Consider the following 13,910-nt stretch of genomic DNA (forward strand, 5'->3'; position numbering starts at 1 on the left):
GTGCCTTGAATGACCATTTATGGCATGATAGCCGCACATTCACTGTAAGTGGCATATGAATGGATACCAGCCAGGATACTGTCAGTTGCTTTTAGCCTAATTGTTGTGATAAACTTATTAAATAGGTAAGTATTCAAATCTATTTGATAAGTTTTCTTTGAATGCACTCTGCGACAGCGGAGGGCAGCCCAATTCTCTTAAAAAATGCAAGAAAAAAAATTGCACTAACTTAAAAGTTAGCTTTTAGGCCAATTTTCGTCCAAAATGGCCGAAATTCGGGTCCCCCCAAATTTTCAACTGATGATTACTCCACGTACACTTAAGCTACAAACGTCGTTTTGGGCTCGTTGGAATCGTCCTGAGCTATAATTTATGAAACAAGATGAAAAAAATGATGTTTCAACGAAAAAAACCAAAAATTTTGAAAATTTCATTTTTTGCACCACGCTCGATTAGGCTTAACTTTTTGGCATCACCGAGATTTCAAAAGCTTATAACTTTGTGTTGGACCGACGAAATTGGTTCATTTTCTCAGTCCCCCAAGATTTGACCATGATCTTATGATCCAAATAATAAAATTTGAAAATTTTAAAATTTTTGGGCAAGTTATGGCCGTTCGCGCAATTCACCAGGCTCGATTGGGCTTAACTTTTTGACATCACCGAAATTCAAAAGGCTATAACTCAAAGACCCCAAAAGTTATCTCCAATATTTTTGGCCTATCAGCAGCTGATTGTACACAAAATTGATACTGCAAAAGAAATTTTTCGGTTTTCTGTTGTTTTGACCAAAATTTGACCCATTGAAAATTTTTGCACCACGCTCGATTAGGCTTAACTTTTTGACATCACCGAACTTTAAACAGCAATAACTCTTAGCGTATAAAAGTAAAAGAGATACTTTTGCTTTAAATAAAAGCCTACAACACCTGGTGTTCCCAGGCGGTCTCCCATCCAAGTACTAACCAGGCCCAATGTTGCTTAACTTCGGTGATCGGACGAGAACCGGTGCATTCAACATGGTATGGTCGTAGGCATTTGAGTTACTCCGCTTTCACTTATATCCTTACTAGCATATGTCTATGTACATTAGTTTTAAAACACTCGCCCTCGCGCGAGAGTAAAAATATGCTCTTATACCATGTAAAATTTTGCACGCTCACGTTATAATTTATGCATTTCAAACAAAATTTTGAAAATTGACATTGTTTGGAATTTTTTTGACCCAATGTGTTAAATGGCCAAATCGGCTGGTCAAAACCTATGGAGCGTGTACAAGGTGCCTTGAATGACCATTTATGGCATGATAGCCGCACATTCACTGTAAGTGGCATATGAATGGATACCAGCCAGGATACTGTCAGTTGCTTTTAGCCTAATTGTTGTGATAAACTTATTAAATAGGTAAGTATTCAAATCTATTTGATAAGTTTTCTTTGAATGCACTCTGCGACAGCGGAGGGCAGCCCAATTTTCTTAAAAAATGCAAGAAAAAAAATTGCACTAACTTAAAAGTTAGCTTTTAGGCCAATTTTCGTCCAAAATGGCCGAAATTCGGGTCCCCCCAAATTTTCAACTGATGATTACTCCACGTACACTTAAGCTACAAACGTCGTTTTGGGCTCGTTGGAATCGTCCTGAGCTATAATTTATGAAACAAGATGAAAAAAATGATGTTTCAACGAAAAAAACCAAAAATTTTGAAAATTTCATTTTTTGCACCACGCTCGATTAGGCTTAACTTTTTGGCATCACCGAGATTTCAAAAGCTTATAACTTTGTGTTGGACCGACGAAATTGGTTCATTTTCTCAGTCCCCCAAGATTTGACCATGATCTTATGATCCAAATAATAAAATTTGAAAATTTTAAAATTTTTGGGCAAGTTATGGCCGTTCGCGCAATTCACCAGGCTCGATTGGGCTTAACTTTTTGACATCACCGAAATTCAAAAGGCTATAACTCAAAGACCCCAAAAGTTATCTCCAATATTTTTGGCCTATCAGCAGCTGATTGTACACAAAATTGATACTGCAAAAGAAATTTTTCGGTTTTCTGTTGTTTTGACCAAAATTTGACCCATTGAAAATTTTTGCACCACGCTCGATTAGGCTTAACTTTTTGACATCACCGAACTTTAAACAGCAATAACTCTTAGCGTATAAAAGTAAAAGAGATACTTTTGCTTTAAATAAAAGCCTACAACACCTGGTGTTCCCAGGCGGTCTCCCATCCAAGTACTAACCAGGCCCAATGTTGCTTAACTTCGGTGATCGGACGAGAACCGGTGCATTCAACATGGTATGGTCGTAGGCATTTGAGTTACTCCGCTTTCACTTATATCCTTACTAGCATATGTCTATGTACATTAGTTTTAAAACACTCGCCCTCGCGCGAGAGTAAAAATATGCTCTTATACCATGTAAAATTTTGCACGCTCACGTTATAATTTATGCATTTCAAACAAAATTTTGAAAATTGACATTGTTTGGAATTTTTTTGACCCAATGTGTTAAATGGCCAAATCGGCTGGTCAAAACCTATGGAGCGTGTACAAGGTGCCTTGAATGACCATTTATGGCATGATAGCCGCACATTCACTGTAAGTGGCATATGAATGGATACCAGCCAGGATACTGTCAGTTGCTTTTAGCCTAATTGTTGTGATAAACTTATTAAATAGGTAAGTATTCAAATCTATTTGATAAGTTTTCTTTGAATGCACTCTGCGACAGCGGAGGGCAGCCCAATTCTCTTAAAAAATGCAAGAAAAAAAATTGCACTAACTTAAAAGTTAGCTTTTAGGCCAATTTTCGTCCAAAATGGCCGAAATTCGGGTCCCCCCAAATTTTCAACTGATGATTACTCCACGTACACTTAAGCTACAAACGTCGTTTTGGGCTCGTTGGAATCGTCCTGAGCTATAATTTATGAAACAAGATGAAAAAAATGATGTTTCAACGAAAAAAACCAAAAATTTTGAAAATTTCATTTTTTGCACCACGCTCGATTAGGCTTAACTTTTTGGCATCACCGAGATTTCAAAAGCTTATAACTTTGTGTTGGACCGACGAAATTGGTTCATTTTCTCAGTCCCCCAAGATTTGACCATGATCTTATGATCCAAGTAATAAAATTTGAAAATTTTAAAATTTTTGGGCAAGTTATGGCCGTTCGCGCAATTCACCAGGCTCGATTGGGCTTAACTTTTTGACATCACCGAAATTCAAAAGGCTATAACTCAAAGACCCCAAAAGTTATCTCCAATATTTTTGGCCTATCAGCAGCTGATTGTACACAAAATTGATACTGCAAAAGAAATTTTTCGGTTTTCTGTTGTTTTGACCAAAATTTGACCCATTGAAAATTTTTGCACCACGCTCGATTAGGCTTAACTTTTTGACATCACCGAACTTTAAACAGCAATAACTCTTAGCGTATAAAAGTAAAAGAGATACTTTTGCTTTAAATAAAAGCCTACAACACCTGGTGTTCCCAGGCGGTCTCCCATCCAAGTACTAACCAGGCCCAATGTTGCTTAACTTCGGTGATCGGACGAGAACCGGTGCATTCAACATGGTATGGTCGTAGGCATTTGAGTTACTCCGCTTTCACTTATATCCTTACTAGCATATGTCTATGTACATTAGTTTTAAAACACTCGCCCTCGCGCGAGAGTAAAAATATGCTCTTATACCATGTAAAATTTTGCACGCTCACGTTATAATTTATGCATTTCAAACAAAATTTTGAAAATTGACATTGTTTGGAATTTTTTTGGCCCAATGTGTTAAATGGCCAAATCGGCTGGTCAAAACCTATGGAGCGTGTACAAGGTGCCTTGAATGACCATTTATGGCATGATAGCCGCACATTCACTGTAAGTGGCATATGAATGGATACCAGCCAGGATACTGTCAGTTGCTTTTAGCCTAATTGTTGTGATAAACTTATTAAATAGGTAAGTATTCAAATCTATTTGATAAGTTTTCTTTGAATGCACTCTGCGACAGCGGAGGGCAGCCCAATTCTCTTAAAAAATTCAAGAAAAAAATTTGCACTAACTTAAAAGTTAGCTTTTAGGCCAATTTTCGTCCAAAATGGCCGAAATTCGGGTCCCCCCAAATTTTCAACTGATGATTACTCCACGTACACTTAAGCTACAAACGTCGTTTTGGGCTCGTTGGAATCGTCCTGAGCTATAATTTATGAAACAAGATGAAAAAAATGATGTTTCAACGAAAAAAACCAAAAATTTTGAAAATTTCATTTTTTGCACCACGCTCGATTAGGCTTAACTTTTTGGCATCACCGAGATTTCAAAAGCTTATAACTTTGTGTTGGACCGACGAAATTGGTTCATTTTCTCAGTCCCCCAAGATTTGACCATGATCTTATGATCCAAATAATAAAATTTGAAAATTTTAAAATTTTTGGGCAAGTTATGGCCGTTCGCGCAATTCACCAGGCTCGATTGGGCTTAACTTTTTGACATCACCGAAATTCAAAAGGCTATAACTCAAAGACCCCAAAAGTTATCTCCAATATTTTTGGCCTATCAGCAGCTGATTGTACACAAAATTGATACTGCAAAAGAAATTTTTCGGTTTTCTGTTGTTTTGACCAAAATTTGACCCATTGAAAATTTTTGCACCACGCTCGATTAGGCTTAACTTTTTGACATCACCGAACTTTAAACAGCAATAACTCTTAGCGTATAAAAGTAAAAGAGATACTTTTGCTTTAAATAAAAGCCTACAACACCTGGTGTTCCCAGGCGGTCTCCCATCCAAGTACTAACCAGGCCCAATGTTGCTTAACTTCGGTGATCGGACGAGAACCGGTGCATTCAACATGGTATGGTCGTAGGCATTTGAGTTACTCCGCTTTCACTTATATCCTTACTAGCATATGTCTATGTACATTAGTTTTAAAACACTCGCCCTCGCGCGAGAGTAAAAATATGCTCTTATACCATGTAAAATTTTGCACGCTCACGTTATAATTTATGCATTTCAAACAAAATTTTGAAAATTGACATTGTTTGGAATTTTTTTGACCCAATGTGTAAAATGGCCAAATCGGCTGGTCAAAACCTATGGAGCGTGTACAAGGTGCCTTGAATGACCATTTATGGCATGATAGCCGCACATTCACTGTAAGTGGCATATGAATGGATACCAGCCAGGATACTGTCAGTTGCTTTTAGCCTAATTGTTGTGATAAACTTATTAAATAGGTAAGTATTCAAATCTATTTGATAAGTTTTCTTTGAATGCACTCTGCGACAGCGGAGGGCAGCCCAATTTTCTTAAAAAATGCAAGAAAAAAAATTGCACTAACTTAAAAGTTAGCTTTTAGGCCAATTTTCGTCCAAAATGGCCGAAATTCGGGTCCCCCCAAATTTTCAACTGATGATTACTCCACGTACACTTAAGCTACAAACGTCGTTTTGGGCTCGTTGGAATCGTCCTGAGCTGTAATTTATGAAACAAGATGAAAAAAATGATGTTTCAACGAAAAAAACCAAAAATTTTGAAAATTTCATTTTTTGCACCACGCTCGATTAGGCTTAACTTTTTGGCATCACCGAGATTTCAAAAGCTTATAACTTTGTGTTGGACCGACGAAATTGGTTCATTTTCTCAGTCCCCCAAGATTTGACCATGATCTTATGATCCAAATAATAAAATTTGAAAATTTTAAAATTTTTGGGCAAGTTATGGCCGTTCGCGCAATTCACCAGGCTCGATTGGGCTTAACTTTTTGACATCACCGAAATTCAAAAGGCTATAACTCAAAGACCCCAAAAGTTATCTCCAATATTTTTGGCCTATCAGCAGCTGATTGTACACAAAATTGATACTGCAAAAGAAATTTTTCGGTTTTCTGTTGTTTTGACCAAAATTTGACCCATTGAAAATTTTTGCACCACGCTCGATTAGGCTTAACTTTTTGACATCACCGAACTTTAAACAGCAATAACTCTTAGCGTATAAAAGTAAAAGAGATACTTTTGCTTTAAATAAAAGCCTACAACACCTGGTGTTCCCAGGCGGTCTCCCATCCAAGTACTAACCAGGCCCAATGTTGCTTAACTTCGGTGATCGGACGAGAACCGGTGCATTCAACATGGTATGGTCGTAGGCATTTGAGTTACTCCGCTTTCACTTATATCCTTACTAGCATATGTCTATGTACATTAGTTTTAAAACACTCGCCCTCGCGCGAGAGTAAAAATATGCTCTTATACCATGTAAAATTTTGCACGCTCACGTTATAATTTATGCATTTCAAACAAAATTTTGAAAATTGACATTGTTTGGAATTTTTTTGGCCCAATGTGTTAAATGGCCAAATCGGCTGGTCAAAACCTATGGAGCGTGTACAAGGTGCCTTGAATGACCATTTATGGCATGATAGCCGCACATTCACTGTAAGTGGCATATGAATGGATACCAGCCAGGATACTGTCAGTTGCTTTTAGCCTAATTGTTGTGATAAACTTATTAAATAGGTAAGTATTCAAATCTATTTGATAAGTTTTCTTTGAATGCACTCTGCGACAGCGGAGGGCAGCCCAATTTTCTTAAAAAATGCAAGAAAAAAAATTGCACTAACTTAAAAGTTAGCTTTTAGGCCAATTTTCGTCCAAAATGGCCGAAATTCGGGTCCCCCCAAATTTTCAACTGATGATTACTCCACGTACACTTAAGCTACAAACGTCGTTTTGGGCTCGTTGGAATCGTCCTGAGCTATAATTTATGAAACAAGATGAAAAAAATGATGTTTCAACGAAAAAAACCAAAAATTTTGAAAATTTCATTTTTTGCACCACGCTCGATTAGGCTTAACTTTTTGGCATCACCGAGATTTCAAAAGCTTATAACTTTGTGTTGGACCGACGAAATTGGTTCATTTTCTCAGTCCCCCAAGATTTGACCATGATCTTATGATCCAAATAATAAAATTTGAAAATTTTAAAATTTTTGGGCAAGTTATGGCCGTTCGCGCAATTCACCAGGCTCGATTGGGCTTAACTTTTTGACATCACCGAAATTCAAAAGGCTATAACTCAAAGACCCCAAAAGTTATCTCCAATATTTTTGGCCTATCAGCAGCTGATTGTACACAAAATTGATACTGCAAAAGAAATTTTTCGGTTTTCTGTTGTTTTGACCAAAATTTGACCCATTGAAAATTTTTGCACCACGCTCGATTAGGCTTAACTTTTTGACATCACCGAACTTTAAACAGCAATAACTCTTAGCGTATAAAAGTAAAAGAGATAATTTTGCTTTAAATAAAAGCCTACAACACCTGGTGTTCCCAGGCGGTCTCCCATCCAAGTACTAACCAGGCCCAATGTTGCTTAACTTCGGTGATCGGACGAGAACCGGTGCATTCAACATGGTATGGTCGTAGGCATTTGAGTTACTCCGCTTTCACTTATATCCTTACTAGCATATGTCTATGTACATTAGTTTTAAAACACTCGCCCTCGCGCGAGAGTAAAAATATGCTCTTATACCATGTAAAATTTTGCACGCTCACGTTATAATTTATGCATTTCAAACAAAATTTTGAAAATTGACATTGTTTGGAATTTTTTTGACCCAATGTGTTAAATGGCCAAATCGGCTGGTCAAAACCTATGGAGCGTGTACAAGGTGCCTTGAATGACCATTTATGGCATGATAGCCGCACATTCACTGTAAGTGGCATATGAATGGATACCAGCCAGGATACTGTCAGTTGCTTTTAGCCTAATTGTTGTGATAAACTTATTAAATAGGTAAGTATTCAAATCTATTTGATAAGTTTTCTTTGAATGCACTCTGCGACAGCGGAGGGCAGCCCAATTCTCTTAAAAAATGCAAGAAAAAAAATTGCACTAACTTAAAAGTTAGCTTTTAGGCCAATTTTCGTCCAAAATGGCCGAAATTCGGGTCCCCCCAAATTTTCAACTGATGATTACTCCACGTACACTTAAGCTACAAACGTCGTTTTGGGCTCGTTGGAATCGTCCTGAGCTATAATTTATGAAACAAGATGAAAAAAATGATGTTTCAACGAAAAAAACCAAAAATTTTGAAAATTTCATTTTTTGCACCACGCTCGATTAGGCTTAACTTTTTGGCATCACCGAGATTTCAAAAGCTTATAACTTTGTGTTGGACCGACGAAATTGGTTCATTTTCTCAGTCCCCCAAGATTTGACCATGATCTTATGATCCAAGTAATAAAATTTGAAAATTTTAAAATTTTTGGGCAAGTTATGGCCGTTCGCGCAATTCACCAGGCTCGATTGGGCTTAACTTTTTGACATCACCGAAATTCAAAAGGCTATAACTCAAAGACCCCAAAAGTTATCTCCAATATTTTTGGCCTATCAGCAGCTGATTGTACACAAAATTGATACTGCAAAAGAAATTTTTCGGTTTTCTGTTGTTTTGACCAAAATTTGACCCATTGAAAATTTTTGCACCACGCTCGATTAGGCTTAACTTTTTGACATCACCGAACTTTAAACAGCAATAACTCTTAGCGTATAAAAGTAAAAGAGATACTTTTGCTTTAAATAAAAGTCTACAACACCTGGTGTTCCCAGGCGGTCTCCCATCCAAGTACTAACCAGGCCCAATGTTGCTTAACTTCGGTGATCGGACGAGAACCGGTGCATTCAACATGGTATGGTCGTAGGCATTTGAGTTACTCCGCTTTCACTTATATCCTTACTAGCATATGTCTATGTACATTAGTTTTAAAACACTCGCCCTCGCGCGAGAGTAAAAATATGCTCTTATACCATGTAAAATTTTGCACGCTCACGTTATAATTTATGCATTTCAAACAAAATTTTGAAAATTGACATTGTTTGGAATTTTTTTGGCCCAATGTGTTAAATGGCCAAATCGGCTGGTCAAAACCTATGGAGCGTGTACAAGGTGCCTTGAATGACCATTTATGGCATGATAGCCGCACATTCACTGTAAGTGGCATATGAATGGATACCAGCCAGGATACTGTCAGTTGCTTTTAGCCTAATTGTTGTGATAAACTTATTAAATAGGTAAGTATTCAAATCTATTTGATAAGTTTTCTTTGAATGCACTCTGCGACAGCGGAGGGCAGCCCAATTCTCTTAAAAAATTCAAGAAAAAAATTTGCACTAACTTAAAAGTTAGCTTTTAGGCCAATTTTCGTCCAAAATGGCCGAAATTCGGGTCCCCCCAAATTTTCAACTGATGATTACTCCACGTACACTTAAGCTACAAACGTCGTTTTGGGCTCGTTGGAATCGTCCTGAGCTATAATTTATGAAACAAGATGAAAAAAATGATGTTTCAACGAAAAAAACCAAAAATTTTGAAAATTTCATTTTTTGCACCACGCTCGATTAGGCTTAACTTTTTGGCATCACCGAGATTTCAAAAGCTTATAACTTTGTGTTGGACCGACGAAATTGGTTCATTTTCTCAGTCCCCCAAGATTTGACCATGATCTTATGATCCAAATAATAAAATTTGAAAATTTTAAAATTTTTGGGCAAGTTATGGCCGTTCGCGCAATTCACCAGGCTCGATTGGGCTTAACTTTTTGACATCACCGAAATTCAAAAGGCTATAACTCAAAGACCCCAAAAGTTATCTCCAATATTTTTGGCCTATCAGCAGCTGATTGTACACAAAATTGATACTGCAAAAGAAATTTTTCGGTTTTCTGTTGTTTTGACCAAAATTTGACCCATTGAAAATTTTTGCACCACGCTCGATTAGGCTTAACTTTTTGACATCACCGAACTTTAAACAGCAATAACTCTTAGCGTATAAAAGTAAAAGAGATACTTTTGCTTTAAATAAAAGCCTACAACACCTGGTGTTCCCAGGCGGTCTCCCATCCAAGTACTAACCAGGCCCAATGTTGCTTAACTTCGGTGATCGGACGAGAACCGGTGCATTCAACATGGTATGGTCGTAGGCATTTGAGTTACTCCGCTTTCACTTATATCCTTACTAGCATATGTCTATGTACATTAGTTTTAAAACACTCGCCCTCGCGCGAGAGTAAAAATATGCTCTTATACCATGTAAAATTTTGCACGCTCACGTTATAATTTATGCATTTCAAACAAAATTTTGAAAATTGACATTGTTTGGAATTTTTTTGACCCAATGTGTAAAATGGCCAAATCGGCTGGTCAAAACCTATGGAGCGTGTACAAGGTGCCTTGAATGACCATTTATGGCATGATAGCCGCACATTCACTGTAAGTGGCATATGAATGGATACCAGCCAGGATACTGTCAGTTGCTTTTAGCCTAATTGTTGTGATAAACTTATTAAATAGGTAAGTATTCAAATCTATTTGATAAGTTTTCTTTGAATGCACTCTGCGACAGCGGAGGGCAGCCCAATTCTCTTAAAAAATGCAAGAAAAAAAATTGCACTAACTTAAAAGTTAGCTTTTAGGCCAATTTTCGTCCAAAATGGCCGAAATTCGGGTCCCCCCAAATTTTCAACTGATGATTACTCCACGTACACTTAAGCTACAAACGTCGTTTTGGGCTCGTTGGAATCGTCCTGAGCTATAATTTATGAAACAAGATGAAAAAAATGATGTTTCAACGAAAAAAACCAAAAATTTTGAAAATTTCATTTTTTGCACCACGCTCGATTAGGCTTAACTTTTTGGCATCACCGAGATTTCAAAAGCTTATAACTTTGTGTTGGACCGACGAAATTGGTTCATTTTCTCAGTCCCCCAAGATTTGACCATGATCTTATGATCCAAATAATAAAATTTGAAAATTTTAAAATTTTTGGGCAAGTTATGGCCGTTCGCGCAATTCACCAGGCTCGATTGGGCTTAACTTTTTGACATCACCGAAATTCAAAAGACTATAACTCAAAGACCCCAAAAGTTATCTCCAATATTTTTGGCCTATCAGCAGCTGATTGTACACAAAATTGATACTGCAAAAGAAATTTTTCGGTTTTCTGTTGTTTTGACCAAAATTTGACCCATTGAAAATTTTTGCACCACGCTCGATTAGGCTTAACTTTTTGACATCACCGAACTTTAAACAGCAATAACTCTTAGCGTATAAAAGTAAAAGAGATACTTTTGCTTTAAATAAAAGCCTACAACACCTGGTGTTCCCAGGCGGTCTCCCATCCAAGTACTAACCAGGCCCAATGTTGCTTAACTTCGGTGATCGGACGAGAACCGGTGCATTCAACATGGTATGGTCGTAGGCATTTGAGTTACTCCGCTTTCACTTATATCCTTACTAGCATATGTCTATGTACATTAGTTTTAAAACACTCGCCCTCGCGCGAGAGTAAAAATATGTTCTTATACCATGTAAAATTTTGCACGCTCACGTTATAATTTATGCATTTCAAACAAAATTTTGAAAATTGACATTGTTTGGAATTTTTTTGGCCCAATGTGTTAAATGGCCAAATCGGCTGGTCAAAACCTATGGAGCGTGTACAAGGTGCCTTGAATGACCATTTATGGCATGAAAGCCGCACATTCACTGTAAGTGGCATATGAATGGATACCAGCCAGGATACTGTCAGTTGCTTTTAGCCTAATTGTTGTGATAAACTTATTAAATAGGTAAGTATTCAAATCTATTTGATAAGTTTTCTTTGAATGCACTCTGCGACAGCGGAGGGCAGCCCAATTCTCTTAAAAAATGCAAGAAAAAAAATTGCACTAACTTAAAAGTTAGCTTGTAGGCCAATTTTCGTCCAAAATGGCCGAAATTCGGGTCCCCCCAAATTTTCAACTGATGATTACTCCACGTACACTTAAGCTACAAACGTCGTTTTGGGCTCGTTGGAATCGTCCTGAGCTATAATTTATGAAACAAGATGAAAAAAATGATGTTTCAACGAAAAAAACCAAAAATTTTGAAAATTTCATTTTTTGCACCACGCTCGATTAGGCTTAACTTTTTGGCATCACCGAGATTTCAAAAGCTTATAACTTTGTGTTGGACCGACGAAATTGGTTCATTTTCTCAGTCCCCCAAGATTTGACCATGATCTTATGATCCAAATAATAAAATTTGAAAATTTTAAAATTTTTGGGCAAGTTATGGCCGTTCGCGCAATTCACCAGGCTCGATTGGGCTTAACTTTTTGACATCACCGAAATTCAAAAGGCTATAACTCAAAGACCCCAAAAGTTATCTCCAATATTTTTGGCCTATCAGCAGCTGATTGTACACAAAATTGATACTGCAAAAGAAATTTTTCGGTTTTCTGTTGTTTTGACCAAAATTTGACCCATTGAAAATTTTTGCACCACGCTCGATTAGGCTTAACTTTTTGACATCACCGAACTTTAAACAGCAATAACTCTTAGCGTATAAAAGTAAAAGAGATACTTTTGCTTTAAATAAAAGCCTACAACACCTGGTGTTCACAGGCGGTCTCCCATCCAAGTACTAACCAGGCCCAATGTTGCTTAACTTCGGTGATCGGACGAGAACCGGTGCATTCAACATGGTATGGTCGTAGGCATTTGAGTTACTCCGCTTTCACTTATATCCTTACTAGCATATGTCTATGTACATTAGTTTTAAAACACTCGCCCTCGCGCGAGAGTAAAAATATGCTCTTATACCATGTAAAATTTTGCACGCTCACGTTATAATTTATGCATTTCAAACAAAATTTTGAAAATTGACATTGTTTGGAATTTTTTTGGCCCAATGTGTTAAATGGCCAAATCGGCTGGTCAAAACCTATGGAGCGTGTACAAGGTGCCTTGAATGACCATTTATGGCATGATAGCCGCACATTCACTGTAAGTGGCATATGAATGGATACCAGCCAGGATACTGTCAGTTGCTTTTAGCCTAATTGTTGTGATAAACTTATTAAATAGGTAAGTATTCAAATCTATTTGATAAGTTTTCTTTGAATGCACTCTGCGACAGCGGAGGGCAGCCCAATTCTCTTAAAAAATGCAAGAAAAAAAATTGCACTAACTTAAAAGTTAGCTTTTAGGCCAATTTTCGTCCAAAATGGCCGAAATTCGGGTCCCCCCAAATTTTCAACTGATGATTACTCCACGTACACTTAAGCTACAAACGTCGTTTTGGGCTCGTTGGAATCGTCCTGAGCTATAATTTATGAAACAAGATGAAAAAAATGATGTTTCAACGAAAAAAACCAAAAATTTTGAAAATTTCATTTTTTGCACCACGCTCGATTAGGCTCAACTTTTTGGCATCACCGAGATTTCAAAAGCTTATAACTTTGTGTTGGACCGACGAAATTGGTTCATTTTCTCAGTCCCCCAAGATTTGACCATGATCTTATGATCCAAATAATAAAATTTGAAAATTTTAAAATTTTTGGGCAAGTTATGGCCGTTCGCGCAATTCACCAGGCTCGATTGGGCTTAACTTTTTGACATCACCGAAATTCAAAAGGCTATAACTCAAAGACCCCAAAAGTTATCTCCAATATTTTTGGCCTATCAGCAGCTGATTGTACACAAAATTGATACTGCAAAAGAAATTTTTCGGTTTTCTGTTGTTTTGACCAAAATTTGACCCATTGAAAATTTTTGCACCACGCTCGATTAGGCTTAACTTTTTGACATCACCGAACTTTAAACAGCAATAACTCTTAGCGTATAAAAGTAAAAGAGATACTTTTGCTTTAAATAAAAGCCTACAACACCTGGTGTTCCCAGGCGGTCTCCCATCCAAGTACTAACCAGGCCCAATGTTGCTTAACTTCGGTGATCGGACGAGAACCGGTGCATTCAACATGGTATGGTCGTAGGCATTTGAGTTACTCCGCTTTCATTTATATCCTTACTAGCATATGTCTATGTACATTAGTTTTAAAACACTCGCCCTCGCGCGAGAGTAAAAATATG

The 13,910-nt window shown here is 37.4% G+C and overlaps 11 non-coding genes across 11 annotated transcripts; all 11 read right to left on the reverse strand.

Moving 5' to 3' along the window:
* Window positions 1-916: 916 nt before the first annotated feature.
* LOC134850076 (5S ribosomal RNA) lies at window positions 917-1,035 on the reverse strand. Its single transcript, XR_010164053.1, has one exon. It is a non-coding gene; the product is annotated as a 5S ribosomal RNA (ribosomal RNA).
* A 1,159-nt stretch (window positions 1,036-2,194) lies between these two features.
* On the reverse strand, window positions 2,195-2,313 carry LOC134850077 (5S ribosomal RNA). The gene has a single exon (XR_010164054.1). It is a non-coding gene; the product is annotated as a 5S ribosomal RNA (ribosomal RNA).
* Window positions 2,314-3,472: 1,159 nt separating this feature from the next.
* Window positions 3,473-3,591, reverse strand: LOC134850078 (5S ribosomal RNA). The gene has a single exon (XR_010164055.1). It is a non-coding gene; the product is annotated as a 5S ribosomal RNA (ribosomal RNA).
* Window positions 3,592-4,750: 1,159 nt separating this feature from the next.
* On the reverse strand, window positions 4,751-4,869 carry LOC134850079 (5S ribosomal RNA). Its single transcript, XR_010164056.1, has one exon. It is a non-coding gene; the product is annotated as a 5S ribosomal RNA (ribosomal RNA).
* Window positions 4,870-6,028: 1,159 nt separating this feature from the next.
* LOC134850080 (5S ribosomal RNA) lies at window positions 6,029-6,147 on the reverse strand. The gene has a single exon (XR_010164057.1). It is a non-coding gene; the product is annotated as a 5S ribosomal RNA (ribosomal RNA).
* Window positions 6,148-7,306: 1,159 nt separating this feature from the next.
* On the reverse strand, window positions 7,307-7,425 carry LOC134850081 (5S ribosomal RNA). Its single transcript, XR_010164058.1, has one exon. It is a non-coding gene; the product is annotated as a 5S ribosomal RNA (ribosomal RNA).
* Window positions 7,426-8,584: 1,159 nt separating this feature from the next.
* On the reverse strand, window positions 8,585-8,703 carry LOC134849005 (5S ribosomal RNA). Its single transcript, XR_010163050.1, has one exon. It is a non-coding gene; the product is annotated as a 5S ribosomal RNA (ribosomal RNA).
* A 1,159-nt stretch (window positions 8,704-9,862) lies between these two features.
* Window positions 9,863-9,981, reverse strand: LOC134850082 (5S ribosomal RNA). The gene has a single exon (XR_010164059.1). It is a non-coding gene; the product is annotated as a 5S ribosomal RNA (ribosomal RNA).
* Window positions 9,982-11,140: 1,159 nt separating this feature from the next.
* LOC134850083 (5S ribosomal RNA) lies at window positions 11,141-11,259 on the reverse strand. Its single transcript, XR_010164060.1, has one exon. It is a non-coding gene; the product is annotated as a 5S ribosomal RNA (ribosomal RNA).
* A 1,159-nt stretch (window positions 11,260-12,418) lies between these two features.
* On the reverse strand, window positions 12,419-12,537 carry LOC134848929 (5S ribosomal RNA). The gene has a single exon (XR_010162979.1). It is a non-coding gene; the product is annotated as a 5S ribosomal RNA (ribosomal RNA).
* A 1,159-nt stretch (window positions 12,538-13,696) lies between these two features.
* LOC134850084 (5S ribosomal RNA) lies at window positions 13,697-13,815 on the reverse strand. The gene has a single exon (XR_010164061.1). It is a non-coding gene; the product is annotated as a 5S ribosomal RNA (ribosomal RNA).
* Window positions 13,816-13,910: the final 95 nt, after the last annotated feature.

This window comes from Symsagittifera roscoffensis, chromosome 6 (genome assembly GCF_963678635.1).
Source record: "Symsagittifera roscoffensis chromosome 6, txSymRosc1.1, whole genome shotgun sequence".
NCBI classification, from domain to species: domain Eukaryota; kingdom Metazoa; phylum Xenacoelomorpha; order Acoela; family Convolutidae; genus Symsagittifera; species Symsagittifera roscoffensis.